Source organism: Globicephala melas, chromosome 8, assembly GCF_963455315.2.
Source record: "Globicephala melas chromosome 8, mGloMel1.2, whole genome shotgun sequence".
In the NCBI taxonomy this organism is placed as follows: Eukaryota; Metazoa; Chordata; class Mammalia; order Artiodactyla; family Delphinidae; genus Globicephala; species Globicephala melas.
This window is the reverse complement of record NC_083321.1, coordinates 56908168-56924420: the sequence shown is the minus strand read 5'-3', so window position 1 is coordinate 56924420 and position 16253 is coordinate 56908168. Positions and strand designations below refer to the sequence as shown.

At 42.5% G+C, this 16253-nt stretch overlaps 1 long non-coding RNA gene across 1 annotated transcript in view; it reads left to right on the top strand.

Moving 5' to 3' along the window:
- Positions 1-16253, top strand: part of LOC132597763 (uncharacterized) — a 2174902-nt gene that overhangs the window by 1504312 nt on the left and 654337 nt on the right. Inside the window, exon 8 of the long non-coding RNA XR_009565047.1 lies at positions 2242-2316. This is a non-coding gene — a long non-coding RNA (uncharacterized lncRNA). The remainder of the gene's footprint in view (positions 1-2241; positions 2317-16253) is intronic.

Sequence of the window (16253 nt, the reverse complement as noted above, 5' to 3'; positions counted from 1 at the left end):
AGACCGCACACAGGTCTGACTCCCTAAGCGTGAAGGATATGCTGCACACCTCACCGACAAACATCGTCCCCTGAAATGCACTTTGTCACTTCTTTCTCGTTGTCAGACAGAAATACAATAGCTGGCTATTTTAATGGGGAGACGGTGCAGGAGGCAAGGTCTCAGCAGTCTCTGGCAAATCTTTCTAAAACAAATCCTTCTCTTCTCCTTTCCTGGAGTCTGTGAATTCCTAAACGACAAGGCTGTGTTTATGGTCACCCTCACAGTAACCTTCTCCACCTTTCCGTTCTGGTATTCACAACCTCAGCTTATGAACTTGACAATGAAACCTAAATGCCACGTGCTAGTGAGCATCATAAATCAACCTCAGCCAGCTTTTTAGTTGCTCTTGGTTCAAGTCCGAGATCCCCTACTTATTAGCTCTGTGTCTTGGGCGAGGAATGTTAGTCCTAGTGCCTCAATTTTCTCATTTATCTAAAGAAGATGATGATCATACCTGGCATTTGGTTTGATGGAAAAGACGAAGTGAGATAATATATGTAAAGTTCCCACATCACTGTTGGCACATAACAAGCTCACAATGTATACTGGCTATAGTTATTATTACCATCCTAAATTTTGACTCACATCTCAGAAATGAGGCCAGTTTGAGTCAGTTAATTTTTCTGGTTAGTACTTTTTTGAATATTGCAAAGAACTGGGCTTTAGACAGATAAACTTGGTTTCAAATTTTAGCTCTTTCACTTCTGTGTGGCCTTGAGTAAGTTCCCTATCCTCTTTGAACTTCAGTATCTTCATCTGTAAGCTCTGTAAATAGTGTAGGTGAATATAAACATCTCTTCCCTGAATTTTAGCCTCAGCTAAAGCAAGCAAACTTGTGAGTATGTTAGAGTCCACAACTGTTATATATCCATGAAGATCTTGACATCACCATGATCTAAGACGGCTTCCAAAGAAGCCAGTGAAAGGACCAGTAAACTGGAAAGGGACTTCCGGTATCATCTTGTCTAATGCATTCATTTTATAGAGGAAAAAACCCTCAAGGTTCATGGAAGTTTAATGACTCATCTGAGTGACACAGCTAGTAAAAGGCTGACCCCAGACAGATAACTCAGTCTTCCTATAGTGATGAATATTCTGTCCCAGTTGGTCATAGCAAAACAGGGGAACAAAATAAGCAAAAGAGGAATTCAGATTAAAAATAAAGGTTGAAGGAAAGGAAAAGAAAAGGAGGGAAGGAAAAGGAAAGAAGGGGAAGGGAAAGGGAAGAGAGAGAAAAATGGAGTGTGTGACATAACTTGGAGCACATGACAGTCCCGTGGTGCAGAGTACGGTGAAGCCAGTGTGAAGGGGTGGTGAAGGCGACGAGGCTGAGGTGAGACCCCATGGACTCAAATCCCAGCTCTACCACCTTGGAGCTGTGCAGTCTGAATGGAGGGAATTAACTTTTCCATGCCTCAGTTTTCTAATAGCACCTTCTCCGTACGGTTGTTGTGAGGGCTAAAGCAATCACTGATATAAAATTATTAGTACAGGGCCTAGCACATAGGGAGCATTCAATCATTGAGCTGTTCCTATTACTAAATGTGAAATTGATGTCATCTCTTTTCTTCCCGCTTTTATTTTGAAGTCATAGAGATATTTTATGTTTTTCTTTTTTTTTTTTTTAATATCATGGAGCAAACCCTGTGATAAGGTATTGGAAGTAATTACAAGAGAAGCAAAGGGCAGTGGGGGAGAGGATCGTAGAGGAAAGGAGCACTAGTGTATATGCAGTGTCTGCTGTGTGCAAGGCGATGTGGGGCCAGCTTTGCACATCATCTACTTAATCCTCATCACAGGACTATGGGGCAGGTATTATCAGCCTCATTTTAGATGAGGAAAATGAAACTCTGAGTCATTAAATCATTTGGCCACATTTCTGACACACGAAAAAATTATTTCCTCTCTTTTCCAAGATATATAGTGGCTGCCTGCCAGGACTGCATGGAATACAAGTCTGTTTCCAAAAGAGCCAGCCTATATTCCAAAAAATCTTCAGAAGGAAGATCCAAGAAAGCCATCTACTACTGGTTTTCTTGGCTTTTAGGCAAACTATCACTGTTAGCTGTCTTTGACAGTTGCCATGAAGAACTCTCCTGCGTTTTCCATTATTTTATCTCCTTCTATAAACTGTTAATTACTAGATTTAAAGTAGGCAGTCTCTGAGTTTACATATTTTTCTGTGTTTTTTCATCTTAGGATAAACATTATTGCTGCTCACAAGAAAACTTGAACGATGATGTTCTTGGACATTGATGGGAATGTCTAATAAAGGTAAAAAAATCATATATATATATATATATATATGGTTCAGTTTTCTTATACTTATTCTATGCTCAAGTGTTTATGGTTAGCAGGAACATGTTGGTGGACCAATGGAGGTGGAGAGCAATACTGTTGTGTTATTTTTCTGTTCTGTTTTGTCTTGAGCAAAATCTTGTTGTTTAGAAATGGCATTCTCAACAGACTCTTGTCAGTACGGTCCATCACAGTTGGTACAGATGACTCATATTAAATGTGCAGATCCCTTTGGCTTGAATGGGTTGGTTTTCTTTCCTGTGAAGCATTGTTTTTAATCTCTGGAGAAGGCCAAAGGAGAGGCCTTTATTTGTCATGCATAGTGAAGTTCTGACACTTAGAAAATTCTTATAAATTAGATACCCTCTGTCTAAGTTAACTGAAATAGATTATAATTGAACATAGGATGGACTATATTTAAGTGAACTGAAGTTAATTGTTTGGTATATGGGAGGTAAAACTTTTCTTCTACCCTCTTAGGTTTATCGCCTGGGGCCTGCAAATTAAACTGACCGGAAAAAACAGATTAACATGAGAAAAAGTTTATTTACGCATGCAATGAGCATACATATGGAAGTGCTCAGTGATGAGTAATTCAAAGAAGTGGTTATATTTTAGGGTTCTATACCCAACTTCATAGGGAAGGTTCCTATGGGAAGACCAAATAGGTTTCTATAGGAAAGACAAATGGGTTTTTTAGGAGAACAAATGAGAGATAAGAAAGTTTGTGCTAATGTTTGTCTATACAGATAGGAGTGGTTTTTCCATCTTCTTTAGGTCATAAAACTCCCCAGGAGAGATTTATGGTAGCTTTATTCTTGGTCTCTCTCCTGGGAGCAGACCCACCCTGAAAAGGGAATTTATGGCAGTCCTCATTTTCAGACCTTTTACTTTATTCTGATTCTTCCCTTATTCTGTCAGACAACGGAGGCTCTAAGAAGGTTTCTTTCTGCATCTGTTGAATCTCAAATCTCTTCAGCTCAAAATAATCTTTATATCAACTCTGGTGTTCCTAGTGGGTCCCCTTATGAGCTATCGGAAGATATTCCTGCATCAGTCTTTTTTTCTGTTAACGTTTTATAGTCTGTTATCTTTCTGTCCTAGGATGATCAGAATTTAGTATGGCATATGTGAAAATACAATATCATATTTTAACAGGACCTCATGGGGATTATTGGGGGTTCTCTGATTTTTCATATTTCAGTTCGTGATTTAGACCACAGCTCATGTCGAAGAGAGAGAATCCCAAAGGAGACTTTGTGGTATGTCCCTTTGATGGTGACAGTCTTTCAGGTTATAAAGAAGAGAGAAATACTTAAGTTACATCAGCGGATGGGGAACTATTCTAAAAGCATCTTGAAAAGTAAGGGAACAGAGGAAGCCGTCTGAGCAATAACATAGTCAGACTTCGTGAAGAACAAGAACAACATTCAGCATATAGTTGTGACCCAGAGGTATAGCCAGAGCAATTCATCTTGCCTAACCTTTATAACTGCTGAGAACGACCTCGCACTGTAACAAGTTCTCCATACTTACTATGGAGATGGTCTCACCCTCCGCTCCCACTACTATAGCTGCCTCTACTGCTGTCTGTCTTATAGCTTCTGTGCCATCCTGAAGTGCACCATGTATCCATGTTCCCAACATAGACGGATCGGATTAAGTCGGTTTGTCACTGTCCATTATAGGACGTCCTAGTGGGAAGAGTCCCTTTATGAAACAGTCTCTAGGTCCCTGGACTCCTTTAAGTCTAGCACATAGCTGTTTGTCGACAGCTGTTGTGCAAATACATGGCCCAGTGAGTTGTGGTCAGGGAAACAAGTCTACATGGCTGCAGAAGACGCAGCCTTTGGCCTCATTCCCAGGAAGGGGCTGTGAGGATGCCAGGCATTTGTAGAAGAACTCCCATCCTTTGGGATGTTGGGTTTCTGGTCTGATCAGACTGTGGATTGCCAGTTCCCCATGCATTGCAGTGTCCTCTAGGAATACCACATTGGCAGAATTCCCTTGGTTCGTATGTGAGGATCTGACTGAAACCTATGTGTACGAGTCCAATAGAAAGTCTTCCATTGAATAGGAAAACACAATCTTCGGCATAAAGAACAAAAGGCAAGCTACAACTTTACGCCATAAGGAGCAACATAACGGACAAATTAAGGAAAAGGAGGGCTACTTGTGAAGGAACTAAAAAGAGATGCTTGAGAAGAGAAAGGTCTAGGGAGTGTTATGTAGGTGACCCTGTGCTTTTCCATGGGACTAGCTTCAAGAAGAGACTCTGAGGTTCTTTGGGGGAGCATGGAAGGAACAATGAGATGCCCTTTTCTTACAAATCAGAGATCCAGAGTCGGAGAGTAGCGAATGACAGGCAATTTCAATTAGACCCTTGAGTCATCCAAAGGATCAGAGACTGGCCCAAGATAGGAGAAACTTGAATGGAAAACACAAGAGAGAATGAGTTGGAACTTAATGAAAGTTGTCCTGCTCTACCTCTACTCCCACTACCCAACCTTCTAAGACCAGGGAGCAATCTAAGAGGGCAAGTACTATTGTTTCTCCTCTTGCTCTAAAGTTTTCCTCTGTAAAAACCAAATAACCTCAGATGTTTTCTTTCACATAAAAAATAAGTTAATGGGGATACAATTTTCTCATTTCAAAACTTTACTCCCCGTTTTCTCTTGAAACTTTGGGACCTGCTCTTATTCAGCCTTTCCTGTGTACCTGCCAATGACCAAATTAATGAAAATTTGCAAGTGATGTCAATGGAAAGACTCAGAAATAGGTGCTCATGCTTACGTCTTGATGTATATTTTATAGATTTGAGTTACCTTCCTCTGGTTTTTGCTGCATTTATACACAGCAATCTAGTCATACTTCCTGCTCATAAAGGTCATGCCTGGTTCAGATGCTGGGGTTAACTGTGTCTTTTGCACTGGAGCTGTGCAAGGATCATGGTGTTCTGTGACCTCCAGGTGTTCTGCCACCTGGACAATGTAGAGAACCACTGTTCAGGGTCACAGTTTCCATATGTGAGTCCCACATGTGGACACCATATTTGTTATTGTTGACTACATGTCCCAGAACATCTTCCTACAGCACTTTATTCAGAGTTTTCATATGCCAAGGGTTATATTTTCGTAGGTTTACCAGACAGAGAGTTGAAGCTTGCAAGTTAATAGCCTATAGACAGCCAAGCCCACTGCGACATATGAACTCAAGGAAATGCCAACTCGATGGGTTGCCCAAGATGGTCAGGAGGTGACTCCCCTTTCTGGAGAAACTGTCCCCAGCCAGAGGGCAAATGAATAACCTGGCACCGCTCTTACAAATCGGAGGCTGAAAACACTTCGTAACCAGTTGACTAGGCCTAGAAAAGAAACTGGAGAGTTGGTCAAAACATTTATTGAGTACCTGCCATGTGCCTTGAGGATAAAGTCAGCTGAGGAGGAAAGTCTCCAGGCTGATCTTCTGAATCAGAAGAGCCAGTTTATGGGAGGAAGAACCCAAGATATGACTCATGTCAAGAAGCCTCCAAATGGATGGACTTGGGTAAGAATTCTCCACCACAGAGATATGGATGGTGAAATCTGTGTCTGATTTCAGGGAACCCACTTGTCTAGAAGGCTAATGCCAGAAATTGGGTTTCCCAAAGACAGGCTAGAGACAGAGAAATGTTATCTCGATAATCAAACTGTGGAGCTCCCAGCCAGCGTCCTTGAGAGATAGTCAGGTGTTAAGCCACATAAACCAAATAAAACCCTAAGTCTGAAGGGCAAGACTGACCTTTAGAAGCAGAAAGAGGAGGCAGAGCCTAGGGTCAGAAACAGAAAGTCTAACATTTATGGAACACTTACCATTTAAGTACCATGCACTGATCAGTATTTACAGATTAACTCATTTAAATGAGAATGATGCTAACAAGCATCCTCATGTTCCAACTGAGAAAACTGAGGCACAGAGAGTTCAAGTAATTTTCTCAAGGTCACACAGCTAGGAAGCTGTGAATTTGGGATTTGGTCTCAGGTAATATGGCTCCGGAACCCATTTTCCCAATGGTGACACTGTAAATTGCCTGTGCAATTTCAAAAGAACGGGTTTGAACCTAGCCTTGAACAAATACGGAGAATCCAGGATGATTCACCCAAATAAAGTCAAGTCTTCAGTTTGCCTCTCTGGTTCTGTGTGTGCAGTCAGTGTGTGTCAGGAAGGCTTTAACAGAAGAAGCAGACAGAAAATCAACCAGTGGTTAGGAATTCTTGGGCAGTGATCCCTTGCAAATTTGGAGTTTATCATACTTGTGAGTATGAGATGCTCTCTCTGAAGATTCCTTCCTCATTTGCATTTTCTGCCACTGGAGCATCTGTCAAGTGATGTGTCTGTAAGTCAGTCCTAGCAGACACATTCAAGCGTAGCATCTACATGGTTCAGACAGGAGCCGAGCTGAATCTGCTTCCTGTCTGCCAACATCAAGGTATTCTTTGGTGCCAAGCAGGGGCCAGCCCCGTAGCCCGATTGCTGGCAAACAGAAGCCACGATTCAATCACCTCCAAGCTGGTGCCAAGTGTCCTCACACAAGGCATTTCCTGGCCTTGTGTGAGTGCAGGGTTGGCAGAGGTGACCCTCTCTCACCCTTGTGAAACAGAAGGCCTCACAAATGCCTCTGGCCTGGCTCCCGGGAAACCGTCCAGCTCCTCAAATGCTGCATGTGAGTTTTTGTGACTCTTGTTCTATAAGAAAAGGCTTCCACTATTGTAGCTTGCAGTCAAAATCCTAAAATAAGACTAGGGAAATAAGACTGATTTACCACTCCCTCCCTACCAAGCACCACTAAATAAGGAACCAAATAGCCCTTCCCACCCCCGACACCAGGTGTGCCCCTTCTCTCCTCAACATTCTAGGAAGCAATCTCCTTACACGGGAATTGTCAGGAAAGCACTGGCTGACAGGTTGTATTATAGCTTCTGATCCCATTGGTCACATTGCGTAACATCTTAACTCCTAACCTAATCCGATGGATGCAGCTTGACAGGGAGTAGCAGGGATGCTGGTCCAGCTTCTCACAGCTCTATTTAAGACCCCGCCTCCCTGCAGGCTGCTGGAGACCCGCACAGCATTCAGAGCACTTCAGGACATATTTCTCAGTCAAAATAGGTACAAGGGCAGCAGCCTGTCCCTAACTGTAGGGTTAGGTCCTGAGAAATAACTATGGTCATTCTTGATTTCTTATTTCAAGAAGGTTTAAGATATTAAGTCAATGTAAGAAAAAGTAGTGTTTAGAGGACTGAGGTTGTAAAGGCCCTCAGAAGCACTTTATATTCCATGAAATCATTAAATCAATGAAAATGGCAATGTCAATGACACCTTAATTATCTCCAATTTAAAAGAGGATGATTGAGCAAGTCAATTCTGTGCACCATTTCTTCCTCAGGAGAAATTTTTAGCTTACGCGTTTGTTTTACTTTGTTGTGGGCAAGTGCATGCTAAGGGGAATTTAGTTTTTCTGTGCCTGGTCCTCCATCTAGATATTCCGGGCCTTTCTGATCTTGTGGCCCAGAGTTGATTATGTTGGCCTCCTGGGTCCCATATGTCCCCAAAATGCAGGCTCAAATCATGTGTTGTCAGCTTCTTTACACCATCCCCCAGTACCCTCCTGCTGCCCCCTGAAGGTACAAGGAGGGTAGTTTACTCACAATTCCCTTTTTTTCTCTCACAACACTTATTTGAAAAAGTCAACATTCTTGTGCTGCCTGGAAATTAACTCTTTAACTCTTTAATCTAGCCCAACCCCCAATGACTTCCCAATAACTCTGGAGTTGTAGAGAGCTCACTGACTGTGATCTGGCACCCTCTGGTGGCTGGCGTGCCCTGCAGCTTAAATATCGATGGGGGCTATTCTGTACCACGTGGCTCCCTGGAATTTCCTGCACTTCCATGTGTGCTGTCTTGTCTTAGCCTGTTGGGCCAGGAGAATGTTGCAGATTCAGGGACCCATCTTCAGCCTCCCTAATTCCCAGACAAGGCTGACTGACATTTCACTGCCCAATCTTACGTCCACATGCAGAAAATAAGAACTTCAGCCAACCCCTGTTTCTGTCTGAAGATGGGGTTGGGCAGAGAATGAAAGCTAATTACCAATCATATTATATGAAATTGTGTTACCATGGGGTATTTTTGTCATGGAATTGTATTGTCTCTATCTTTAAATTTTTGTAGAGTTACATGAGATTATACATTAAATACACTGTCTCCGTCTATGTGAGCCGCTATAAAAAAAATACCACAGACTGGGTAGCTTATAAACAACAGACGTTTATTTCTCACAGTTTCAAAGGCTGGGAAGTCCAGGATCAGGGTGCCAGCACGTTTGGGTGAGGGTCATCTTCCTGGTTCATAGCTGACACCTTTTCAGGGTCTGGACAGGGTAGAAGTGGGCTAGGGCTCTCTCTGGAGCCTCTTTTATGAGACACTAATTCTTTTCATGAAGGTTCCACATCATGACTTACGTACCTCCCAAAGCTTCACCTACCAGTGCCATCACATCTGGCAGTTATGATTTCGGCATTTGTATTTGGAGAGCCACAAACATTTAGACCATAGTCTTCACTTAATACAGTTCCTCACACATTCTTATTAAATCCCAAGAGATTTTATTATTGATAAATATATAACACATAACTTAAAACAGAAGTTCTTGAGGTTTTCTAGAAAGTATAAAGAAGTAAACTGACATGAACCGGAATTGTGTATTTAATTAGAACTCCAAATTGGGAAGAGCTGACTGCAATTCTATATTAGAATTCAAGAAATTGGCCACCTAAAATAAATATGTCTACAGTCCATGAAGCATATTTGAATTAAGTATATATCATGAGCCCATAGATGTTTTGCTTTACCAGGCTGACAGCTCTGACCTTCACAGACCCCTCTGGCAGAGCTTGTATGACTCCTTGTTACATATTGAAAGCTTGATGTTCATTTTAATAGAATTTCACCTGTAGAGAACTGTGTGATCTCCCCTATCCAGGATGAGCCCTGAATGGAAGAGAAGAAGAGACAGCTAGGACAGTGGGGAGGATATCTCCCATCACGGTCTGTAAAATCTGTCTTCATCAAAAGGGACTGGTACTATACTGAGTTTTCTGGGACACATTTTTGGTGCTCAAAGCACAGTCATTATAAGATGTTCTTTAAATTGTTCTTGGAATCATAGTTTAAGTTCCACTCCATGACATTGTGCCATGTTTTATGCTAAGTTCTAGAGGCAGAAACAGATATGGCTGGTTCCTCATTTTGAAGAGTTCGAAAGTCTTAATGAAAACAAAAAGTAAACAGACAAATATGCAAACAATAATAATACAGATCAGAGCACAGATTGGAAGGAAAAGAGCTTAGAGTCAGAGAGACCAGCAGAAATGTTTGCAATATTCCCAATGAGAAGAGGAGGCGAGGAGGACTGGATAAGGGCAGTGGAAGCAGAAATGGAGAGAAGGGGACAAAGAAAGGGGATATCTGAGCTAGGAGCTCAGGGAGGGTGTCAGGAAGCGGACAGCTAAGAAAGTCAGAAAATTAAGGCTCTAAGATAAGAATAGCTTTGAATTATCCATATCAAAATGGTTTCATTTCTCCTACTGGCAGATCAATTTCCAAGGAGTTTAAGCCCCTGGTAATTCATTTCAGCACTTTTTAAGGTATCTGTGATGATCAGTTGCCTGATGCATTAAGAAACAAGCTACTGGGGCTTCCCTGGTGGCGCAGTGGTTGAGAGTCCGCCTGCCGATGCAGGGGACACGGGTTCGTGCCCTGGTCCAGGAAGATCCCACATGCCGCGGAGCGGCTGGACCCGTGAGCTATGGCCGCTGAGCCTGCGCGTCCGGAACCTGTGCTCCGCAACGGGAGAGGCCACAACAGTGAGGCCCGTGTACCAAAAAAAAAAAAAAAAAAAAAAAGAAACAAGCTACTGATGGAATGTATGGGTTTTTTCATATAGTTTTATTTCTTTTCTTTTTAGTCCCCAAATGCTTTTGAAGTTGGAAGAAAACTGTGAGTCACATGCTGCTTAGCTAGGGAGTCTGGAAGTGAGTGATGCCATTACCAGCTGATAGAAAATCAGGTTATAGGTCCCATTTGTTTCCCAGTGTCTCCATGATGTGACATTAGGAGATGATGGCTGTGGTTATGTGGAGACATTTGTTCCAATGATGTTCATAAATACACTTTGTTATGCAGTTATGTCGAATCGCCTGCTTTCCCCTCCCTCTCTGGGATCAGTCTGCTTCTCAGTTGCTTGATTTCTGTCTCTGAAATAGGACTGTGCTAACCAAGAATCTGGAACTCAGGTGTGAGACATGGAATGTTAAATCTACCTGCACTATTTGTGTAGGAGATAAAAGCAAGATGGGATGGGAGAGGGAGGGTGACCCTGGAGGAATTCTAAGCCTGTAAGACAGCGTTTGCATTTCAGCTGAACGCTGAGCCTGGTGGAGATGGAGAGGTGGCCTTTCTAGGCTGGTAGGATGGAGAGTTTGTTACTGAAGGATTGGCAAGTATCTTTCCTTTCTGGGTCGGGGCCTTGTATTTTGGATCAGTAGAGGTGGTGGATTCATGCTTCTTGGGGTTCATGAAGAGCTCTAGAGAAGAAAACATACAATGAGATTAAATGATCCTGGCTGTTTGGGTCTAGACGCTCTGAGCGTCACTTTATTTGTAAGATGAGAATATTATTAATCCCCTAGAAAGATTGCTAGAAGATGAAATAACATGGGGTGTTTCTAGCCCACCAGCTTTAGGCATTAACTAACCTAGAGCCTGGTCCTCAAGGATGTCAGTTTCCTTCCACACATCTGCCCTCCTCACTGTGAACGCCTGGTACATGAGAGAAGGCATTCTGTCACAGCACCAGCAAGCTCTATAGTGAAACCTACTGTAGTGCACTGAAACACACCTTAATGGGTACATGACTCCCTGGGGATCTTGTTAAAATTCAGATTGTTACTTAGTAGTTCTTATGCCTGGCCTGAAATTCTGCATTCTTAACTAGCTCCCAGGTGATATAGATGTTGGTGGTCCTTGGACCATACTTTAGTATTAAGAACTGACCAGACTGGGTAACAATATGGGGCAGGCAGGAGGACAAGGAGAAAAGTCTCCTGCTGCATAGTCTGGCCTTGTAAGGGAAGCTGGGCCATTAAAGAGACAGTGTCCAAAGGCTATTTCCAGCCAAGCCAGGTGTGTGGTGGTCAGAAAGGAAAGTCCATGCTATTTGTGGGATGTGATTGTGGGTGATGCCAGGCTCAAAATGATCTTGAAGCAGGAAGACCTGTGTGGCCATCTCTATGTATAAAATCTCGGTGCCTCCTGATTGCCCTTACTCTAAAGTCCATATTCCTCAATGTATCCTTATTTCTGAAGATTGAAGCAATCCAGTGTTTCATGTCTTTCTCCCTGTAACTGAGAGACCCTGGAGAGCTGGATCTTTGTTTTTAAATTGTCACTGTCTTCCTGGGCATGGTGCTGGGCTGTGGCAGTCACTCAGCAAATTCTACTTAAGTGAAATTGAAGAGTGGTTGGAAGAAACAGGATGGGATGGTTATAGCTGCTCTGGGAAACAACCTGTGAACATGAAGGAACTTTAACCAAGAGGTCTTGGGACTAGATCAGGGAGGACCCTCTTCTAAGAAGAGGGCTATGCACTAAGCAAGGTAAATCTGCGTGCACACAGTGTGATTCGCCGGGCCATCCTAGGTGAGGTGGAATCTAAGTCTTGTGGTTTAACCCATCGCTGGGTAGAGAAGAGAGTGATGCTTTGTAATTTTCAGAAATGCTGGTTCTAGGTACCACTGCTAGCCTGCTTTCAACCCTCAGCTTCTTTGTGAAAACACAGCCTTTTCTTTCCCCCAGATCCTACCCTCATTTAGGGAAATACAGTAAGTAGTTAAGGTCAGTATTGAATTCTTGAGATTCTGTTTAGTGTTTAGAGCAAGAAGAAGTAAACTTGACTTCCATCCAGTTATGGAAAACTTGCATTAAAAAAAAAAAGAAAAGAGATGCTACTTCTTCTGTATGAAGTCTACCCTCGGAGCCCAGAACTTGCCTCCTCTATCCCTGCATCCTCTGAGATTATTGGCTAGTTTTCCTAATGTAAAACTGCAGTCCCTTTGTTCCTGAGTTCTTAGTTGAAAAAGCATCAGCTGCTTTCTATAGGTAAGGCTTTATCTGTGGTGTTTTGCCAGCAGTATTTTGTCTAAGCAATTCATGTTAGCAATTGATGGAAAACATTTCTAAACCAACCAGGTAGGAAAATGGACTCTAGATGTGAATCCCGGCCTTATCATGTACGAACAATGGAAATCAGGGATCTTAGACTCTCTGTACATCATACAAAAGCATTGCTGTGATTTATGTCAAAGAGTGTTCTGCCTATGTTTTCCTCTAGGAATTTTATGATATCCAATCTTACATTTAAGTCTCTAATACATTTTTACTTTATTTTTGTATATGGTGTTAGAAAATGTTTTAATTTCATTCTTTTACATGTAGCTGTCAGTACCATTTGGGCCAGGACCATACTGTTTTGATTACCATTGCTTTGTAGTATAGTCTGAAGTCAGGGAGCATGATTCCTCCAGCTCTGTTCTTCTTTCTCAAGATTGTTTTGTCTATTCAGGATCTTTCATGTTTCCATACTAACTTTAAAATTATTTTTTCTAGTTCTGTGAAAAATGCCATTGGTATTTTGATAGGGATTGCACTGGATCTGTATATTGCCTTCAGTAGTATGGTCATTTTAACAATATCAATTCTTCCAATATGAGAACACAATATATCTTTCCATATGTTTATGTCATCTTCAGTTTCTTTAATCAATGTCTAATTATTTCCCAAGTACCTCCTTAGTTAAGTTTATTTCTAGGTTTTTAATTCTTTTTGATGTGATAGTAAGTGGGATTGTTTCCTTAATTTCTTTTTCTGATAGTTTGTTATTAGTACATAGAAATGCAACAGATTTCTGTGTATTAATATTGTATTCTGCAACTTCATCAAACTGACTGATGAGCTCTACTTGTTTTCTGGTGGTATCTAATTATTGATTATTATTTTATACACACGAACACTGGTACTTAGAAGAGGTAAGTAACTTGTCAAAAATCACTCAAAGGGAAAAAAAATACAGAGGAGAACTTCAAGATGGCAGAAGAGTAAGGCGTGGAGATCACCTTCCTCCTCACAAATACATCAAAAATACATCTACATGTGGGCAGCTCCTAAAGAACACCTACTGAATGCTGGCAGAAGACCTCAAACTTCCCAAAAGGCAAGAAAATTCCCACTTACCTGGGTAGGGCAAAAGAAAAAAACAGAGACAAAAGAATAGGGACGGGACCTGCATCTCTGGGAGGGAGATGTGAAGGAGGAAAAGTTTCCACACACTAGAAACTCCCTTCACTGGCAGAGACAGGGGGTGGGCGGAGGGGAAGCTTTGAAACCACAGAGGAGAGCACAACAACAGGGGTGCAGAGGGCAAAGTGGAGAGATTCTTGCAGAAGGGATAAGTGCAGACCAGCACTCATCAGCCTGAGAGGCTTGTCTGCTCACCCACAGGGGCGGGTGGCAGCTGGGAGCTGACGCTCAGGCTTCAGAGGTCAGATCCTAGGGAGAGGACTGGGGTTGGCTGTGTGAAGAGAGCCTGAGGGGCTAGTGCACCATAGCTAGCCAGGATGGAGTCCAGGAGAAAGTCTAGACCTGCCTAAAAGGCAAGAGACCATTGTTCTGGGGTGCACGAGGAGAGGGGATCCTTTCATGTCTGCCCACAGAAGGCAGAGTACTGCCTAAATGAGCTCCAGAGACAGGCGTGAGCCATGGCTATCAACTCGGACCTCAGAGAGGGGCATGAGATGCTAACGCTGCTGCTGCAGCCACCAAGAAGCCTGTGTGCAAGCACAGGTCACTATCCACACCCCCCTGGGAGCCTGTGCAGCCCGCCACTGCCAGGGTCCTGTGATCCAGGGAAAACTTCCCCAGAACACACAGCATGCCTCAGGCTGTTGCAGTGTCACACTGGCCTCTGCTGACACAGGCTCGCCCCACATTCCAATTATAACTATCGTACCCCTCCCTCCCCCTGGCCTGAGTGAGCCAGAGCCCCCTGATCAGCCACTGCTTTAACCCCATGCTATTTGGGGGGAAAAGATGCCTGAGGGCGACATACACACAGAGGCGGGGCCAAAACCAAATCTGAACCCCAGGAGATGTGCAGAAAAAGAAGAGAAAGGGAAATACCTCAGTGCAACCTCAGGAGCAGCAGATTACATCCCCAAAATCAACTTGATGTACCCTGAATCTCTGGAATACCTAAATAGACAACAAACCATCCAAAAATTGGGGCTGTGGACTTTGGGAGCAACTGTAGACTTGGTGTTTGCTGTCTGCAACTGATTTGTTTATGTTTATCTTATTTTAGCTTTCAGTGCTTGTTATCATTGGTGAATTTGTTCATTGGTTTGGTTGCTCTCCTCTTTCTTTTTTTACTTTAATAATTTTAAATTTTTATTATTATTCTTTCTTTCTTTTTTTCCTCCCTTTTCTTCTGGGCCATGTGGCTGACAGGGTTTTGGTGCTCTGGCCTGGTGTCAGACCTGAGCCCCCGAGGTGGGAGAGCTGAGTTGAGGACATTGGCCCACCTGAGACCTCCCGGCCCCATGTAATATCAATTGGCGAGAGCTCGCCCAGAGATCTCCATCTCAACACTTAAGACCCAGCTCCACACAACAGCCAGCAAACTCCAGTGCTGGACACTCCATGCCAAACAACTAGCAAGACAGAAACACTACCCAACTCATTAGCAGAAGGCCTGCCTAAAATCATACTAACTTCACAGATGCCCAAAAACACACCACCGAACGCAGCCATACCCACCAGAAATACAAGATCCAGCCCCACCCACCAGAACACAGGCACCAGTCCCCTCCACCACGAAGCCTACACAAGCCACTGAGCCAACCTCACCCACTGAGGGCAAACACCAAAAATAACGGGAACTACAAACCTGCAGCCTGAGAAAAGGAGATCCCAGACACAGTAAGTTAAACAAAATGAGAAGACAGAGAAATATGCAGCAGATGAAGGAGCAAGTAAAAACCCACCAGACCAAACAAATGAAGAGGAAATAGTCAGTCATCCTGAAAAAGAATTCAGAGTAATGATAGTAAAGATGGTCCAAAATCTTGGAAATAGAATGGAGAAAATACAAGAAATGTTTAACAAGGACCTAGAAGAACTAAAGAGCAAACAAACAATGATGAACAACACAAACACAATAAATGAAATTAAAAATTCTCTAGAAGGAATCAATAGCAGAATACTGAGGTAGAAGAACAGATAAGTGACCCGAATGATACAATAGTGGAAATAACTACTGCAGAGCAGAATAAAGAAAACAGAATGAAAACAACTGAGGACAGTCACAGAGACCTCTGCGACAACATTAAATGCATCAACATTCAAATTATAGAGGTCCCAGAAGAAGAAGAGAAAAAGAAAGGGACTGAGAAACTATTTGAAAAGATTATGGTTGAAAACTTCCCTAACATGGGAAAGGAAATAGTCAAACAAGTCCAGGAAGTGCAGAGTCCCATACAGAATAAATCCAAGGAGAAACACACCAAGACACATATTAATCAAACTATCAAAAGTTAAATATAAAGAAAAAATATAAGAAGTAGCAAGGGAAAAGCAACATATAACATACAAGGGAATCCCCATAAGATTAACAGCTGATCTTTCAGCAGAAACTCTGCAAGCCAGAAGGGAGTGGCAGGACATATTTAAAGTAATGAAAGGGAAAAACCTACAACAAAGATGACTCTACCCAGCAAGGATCTCATTCACATTTGATGGAGAAATTAAACCCTTTACAGACA